The sequence below is a fragment of the Sphaerodactylus townsendi genome, linkage group LG08, assembly GCF_021028975.2.
Source record: "Sphaerodactylus townsendi isolate TG3544 linkage group LG08, MPM_Stown_v2.3, whole genome shotgun sequence".
NCBI classification, from domain to species: Eukaryota; Metazoa; Chordata; class Lepidosauria; order Squamata; family Sphaerodactylidae; genus Sphaerodactylus; species Sphaerodactylus townsendi.
In genome coordinates this window covers 2,732,430-2,738,584 of record NC_059432.1, presented here as the reverse complement: position 1 = coordinate 2,738,584, position 6,155 = coordinate 2,732,430, and positions in this window count along the sequence as shown.

Below are 6,155 nucleotides of genomic sequence, written 5' to 3'. Positions count from 1 at the left end.
CCAGCATCAGAGCCAATTTTCCGTTCGGCAGCCTCTGGTGGCTTCCAATTTCCACACTATGCAACTGGAGGGCTTTTTTAAAAAATGGGAATCGCTATTGTGCAGTTATAGTGCTCTAATTGTTTGGAATATGCTGCCACAGGAGGTGGTGATGGCTCTAACCTGGATAGCTTTAAAAGGGGCTTGGACAGATTTATGGAGGAGAAGTCGATTTATGGCTACCAATCTTGATCCTCTTTGATCTGAGATTGCAATGCACTAACAGTCCAGGTGCTCAGGAGCAGCAGCCGCAGAAGGCCATTGCTTTCACATCCTGCATGTAAGCTCCCAATGGCACCTGGTGGGCCACTGCGAGTAGCAGAGAGCTGGACTAGATGGACTCTGGTCTGATCCAGCTGGCTTGTTCTTATGTTCTTAATGCAACAAATGTTATCAAAAGTCGTCCTGTGGCACAGAAAGCGATAGTGGTTGATATTGTGCAGAAAACGCTTGCTTGGAAGTTTTGTTGACCTTATGAATGCTTTTGCAGTCATCACAGCAGGGAATACAAAATAGAGTACTTTCCTCCTGTGCATGCAGCCTCTGGGTCAATTCACCCTCTGGATTGGATCTCGTCATAAAAAATGTATGATAACCCACTTAAATCATGGACAGCTGGGCCATCTGGCTTTACTTTGCTGATAGATCTCTCTCCCCTCCCTTCTTTCATCTGCATAGAAAATTCCAGCTCCGAAACTTCCCACCGGAATTTTGTTTTAAGGTCCCTACGCATCTACAAAATATATGTGTGTGTAATGTTTGTTTTAATGGTTTTCACTTTGTGTCAAAAGGAACTTTAAGGAACTTGCCTTTGCACATTAGTTACACGAATGTTGCCGTTAGTAATGCCAAAGCTTTCTTTTTAAGAGTTCTTTTTAAAAACTGTGCCTTACAATCAAATCTGTGTATCTTTTAAAAACATATTTGTTCAAATAAAGCAGTCTATCTCATTCTCTCTCAGCATCTGTCCTATTTGTGCATACCTCAATGTCTGGTTCTTGTCAGAGGGTGCTAGATAATTGTCCTCTTGACCTTCAGCTTAAACCTTTTCGAACTCCCTCAAGGAAATGGGCCAAGACCCAACAAAATTGGACTGGCGAATCACTGTTTCTCTGTATTAGGCAGCTTCCTGAACAAACACTGTCGTATTTTAGCTTACTCGCACTAAAGCCCATTTTAAATCAAAATAAAATGGGCTCAAGGATGGGGAGAGGGAAGGATGGGGTGGGATGGAATGTCGTGACTCCTGCACACCCATTGGCTGGGGGTTCGTCGTCGGACATTCCATCTCTTAGGGCGATTCCGCACACGAGTAAAATAGGTTTGACCCAGTTCCCTGAGAAGGGTACTAACCTAGGTCGAAGCCATTGTTGTTCCCCACTGCAACCAGCTTGATCCCAGCTCGAGGTGGTGGAATCATCCTGTTAATGCCTCTTTTGCTACTCCATTCCGATTGGCTACTGTTCTACGGCCATGTTCCGTCTATCCCCACACATGTTATAAAAAAAACTGTCACAGGAATGGAGGGACGAAGGTGGCGGTTTTTGATTGGCCAATACTGTACGCATGCCCGAAACACTCAGCTGTGATTGGCTGAATGGGGGCCTCCTGGCACCAGAGATTCTGCACTCTTACCTGGAATCGAAGGCTGGAGATTCGAGCGGCGGGTTCCCTGAAAAGTAACAGTTCCCAACTGGAGTCAGAAATTGGACCGTTACACGGGGCGAAGCTGGTACAAAACCACGTCGATCCCAGTGGTTGTGCGGAGCACTTAGGTCGAACGCAGCTCAAACTTAGGTCGATAACGCAAGTGCGGAATCGACCATAGCCAATTATGTATAAGGATGAAACGCCCAGCCATCATAAGTATGTGCTGCTTCAGAAGAAAAGGAAACAGAATGATAGAGGCTAAATTTCAGAAATGGCCCCTGTGACCGGTGTCCTCTTGCCAGCACAGGGCCAGATCTGGAGGTTTCAAGAGGTTTAAGCCCAGTGGTGGCCAACTTTTCTTTGGCAAGTGTGCTGTGCATCGAGTCCAGACGACGGCACATCCACAATCTTCCAATGCTTTGACATGGATTGACTTCCTAAGAGCCTGGCTGGATCAGTCTGAAACACCGTCTTAGAGTAGCCTTCGGTTTCCTGCTCTGTCCAGCCAGGTGGGCCTGTTTTATTTTCCTCTCATCCTTTTCAACCAAAATAGGCTTCAAACCACCTTACAGAAATGAAAGCCCCACCCAAATGACAAATCAAAATGTATATAAATACAAAAGGTTTCTTCTCTAAGAAAGATCTTCGCTGCTGCTGCTGCTTCTTTCAAAAACCTTTCAAAGCCCCACCTACCTCACAGGGTGTTTGTTGTGAGGGGGGAAGGGCAAGGAGATGTGGCTCAACAATTCTGATCAATGACTTGATGAGTGGGTGGAATGATTAGTGCATAAGAGGCTTCATTTCACAGTGGTGGCAAGCCCCAAGAACTGCAGATGAATGTGTGCCCGACCTGTTTCATAGCAATCCCTTTCGACCCATTTGCATTTTCTGATCGGAGGAGGCTTTCCATATAGTTTTTGGGTGGGAAAGAACTCTGGCAGCTGTTCTAGCCTGACTGTCTCACTACAAACACCCAAAGTGTGCTTTTGTGTCACAGAAAGAAGAGGCATATTGTCATGTAAGAGGAAAGGTGTGCTCACACACTCTCCCAATCAACAAATATGTGATTCCGTTGGAAACATTGAGCCGATGATGTTTAGAACTTGTAATATGCATACTCTGGATTTATATATTGATGTGTTATTTGGTCATGTGGCAATGTTTTAAGTTTTAAGTAAAAAAGGCTCCAGGGCAGTGGTGGGATTCAGCAGGTTCGCACCGCTTGAACCGGTTGTTAAAATGGTGCTTGTAAACAACCAGTTGTTAAATTATTTGAATCGCACCACCGGAACTGGTTGTTGAATTATTTGAATCCCACCACTGGTCCAGGGTTTGGAGTGCTATAGACCTTTGCCTGCTAGAATGGTATTATCAATGCCCCAGTTACTTGGGCAGACAATCTGTTCTCCTGGGGCACTGAGCTTTCAAGAGACCATAGGCCAGCACTCCACCAAATCAAGCCACCAGTTCTCAGGGCTATTTCTGACGTTCTCAGCCACTGGTTACCTCAGGCATGTCTTTGGGTGAGGCAGGACTTCCTGTTCCTGAAGACCAGTGAGGCAGGACTTCCTATTCCTCAAGACCAGTGGCCACCATGTGTCCTAATTTGATGGCTATGTAGAGGAGATAGCTGGGCTTCCTGCCTTCTGGTTTTGCCACCTGTGTTTCCTGCCCAGGAAGCACCACCTGATGAGGCAGGCAGAGTAGCAGGCTAGAGATTTTTCATTTTCATGTGCCATTAGTTCAGGGAAGGGTGTAGCCCAGTAGAATGAGGACTCTGCAAAGTGGGGCTCTGTTTCTCGTCAAAGATAGCAAGAGTGTTTCCTTTTTGCATGGCAACAAGCCCTGGATAGGGTCAGTCCCCCGAGTTCAAGCCCAGATGCCCCGCAATATCCAGGGGTGGCCAGAAGGTGGCAGTCAAGCCCTGTTGTATTGGGGTCAGTTCCCAGTGCTGATTTTATTCCATAGCGAAGGTCCCATCTTTGGCACAGTGGTCCAGGTCACAACAATGCCTCCAGTCATGTGGTAAACTGCCTGATTCTCACATGCCCAATTGTTGCCTCCTGTGCCTTGGCCAACAGCATGAAGGAGATGCCTTGTATGGCCAACACATCACAAAACAGGCTTGCTTCAACCACCTCCCTGTGGGAGGAGGAAGAGGAAGAGGGAGGAGGAGAAGAAGAAGAAGAAGAGGAGGAGGAGGAGTTTGGATTTATATCCCCCCTTTCTCTCCTGCAGGAGACTCAAAGGGGCTTACAATCTCCTTGCCCTTCCCCCCTCACAACAAACACCCTGTGAGGTAGGTGGGGCTGAGAGAGCTCCGAGAAGCTGTGACTAGCCCAAGGTCACTCAGCTGGCGTGTGTGGGAGTGCACAGGCTAATCTGAATTCCCCAGATAAGCCTCCACAGCTCAGGCGGCAGAGCTGGGAATCAAACCTGGTTCCTCCAGATTAGATACACGAGCTCTTAACCTCCTACGCCACTGCTGCTCCTGTCCCATTCTTAATGTTCTCCTTTAAGGCGGCAGAGCTGGGAATCAAACCCGGTTCCTCCAGATTAGATACACGAGCTCTTAACCTCCTACGCCACTGCTGCTCCTGTCCCATTCTTAATGTTCTCCTTTAAGGCGGCAGAGCTGGGAATCAAACCCGGTTCCTCCAGATTAGATACACGAGCTCTTAACCTCCTACGCCACTGCTGCTCCTGTCCCATTCTTAATGTTCTCCTTTAAGGCGGCAGAGCTGGGAATCAAACCCGGTTCCTCCAGATTAGATACACGAGCTCTTAACCTCCTACGCCACTGCAAAGGGATGGCTTTGTGTTGGCTGCTAGGCCTCAGATACCAGTGCCCTCCTTTGTGACTCTGCCAGTTTCCTCTGTCTTGGCCCCACTGCTGTGGATGCTTCCACTCCTCAGATAACCAGATGGGGAACCTTTGCCCAGAATCTGACACCTTCTCCCTCCACCCCCAAACCAAGGCTGCTGGGTAATCCTGGCTCCCCAGATGAATCTCCCACAGGCCAAAAGACATGGCCAGGCGGAAGTCCTGAGGTCTCCCTGCACACCTGGGCCCAGAGTGAGGGAAACAAGCAGGGCCAGGTGCTGAAGGTGACAGCCAGGCAGGGTTCAGTTTCAAAAGGCAGCTCTTTGGTGGGGTGACTGAGACTCCCTTTTTCTTTGGTTCTCTCCAGGTGTCTCCCTGTCACTCCAGTGGGTGCAGATACTTGTTGGTAAGAAGACAGTGACTCACGGGTTCCTTCCTTAATGGTTTACTAAGGGACTCAGGACCATATGCATTGTTATTTGCAAGTGTCTGTCACAACCTGTAATGAAAGGATTAACGTTGGTATGTAAACAGGATGCTGAGGTGATATTGTAATGAGCTGACCTATTGATTAGCTATTGGTCAGTCAGATAGCCATTGCTTATGGGTTGAATGGGTCGAATCCCCACTACCGTCTTAGCCAGGTTTCAGAACACAAACTAACCAGGTTTGAGGGACGACCTCCCCATTGCTTGCGTGGCAGATTCTGTTTCTGGCGCTCATTCTCCCTGTTAATCTGCGTTCCGGCAGGACCTGGTTGCAAGTGGCACAGACCCCATTAACACAGTTCAGAGCTGATCCAAGGGGATGGATGAGGGTTGAAACCCTGACTCGTTTCCCGCCCTAAAGTGTGACGCGGAACTCGGGCAACCAATCAGTGCTGCGATGCACGCGCAGCCTTTCCTTGGTTTCGTTTACGCTTTTGCGATTGGCCAGCAGAAGGGGACGCAAACGTTAAACAGTCAAACATGTAACTTTGAATCGTTCATGGTTTACAAGGTAATGATTAACTGTTTGCACAGTTACACGTTAAACTTTAACACGCTGGTGTTTTTGATCACGCCCCTACAATGTACGTTTCTGCAGTGGGAAAATGTCCCGCCCCATCAAGGCACGCCAGCCAATCAGGGGAGACCGGCGAAGCGAGCTTGCCTGGTAATGGGGATTGCTGAGAGTTCTGCAACCAGGTGTGTCTGCTGTGTGCTCGCTGCGGTGGGGAGGGAGAAACTCCGATGAAGAGGACGCGGTTTCACAACGAACAGGTTTGGATCTGCGTGCAAATTTCAAGTGGGGATTCGACCTATGTTAGTGAACACATACATCAGAAGTTACAAAGATAACTTGTTTTCTTTGTTCTAGCAGAGAACACAAAACAACGTGAGAGAGGAGAGTCAAGATGTAGTCTGAAGCATATAGGTAGTTTAGTACTGTAAATACATACCAGAGCAGTACAGCATTTATTTGTTTTATTCCATGTAACCTTCCTTTATTTTATTTATTTATTTATTTATAATTAGTTTTATATACCGCCCCTCCCCCGAAGGGCTCTGGGCGGTGAACAACACAATAAAACAATAGTTACAATAAAAAACCCATTAAAACAACAATCAATAATATTATATTGGCATCCAATCATAAAAAC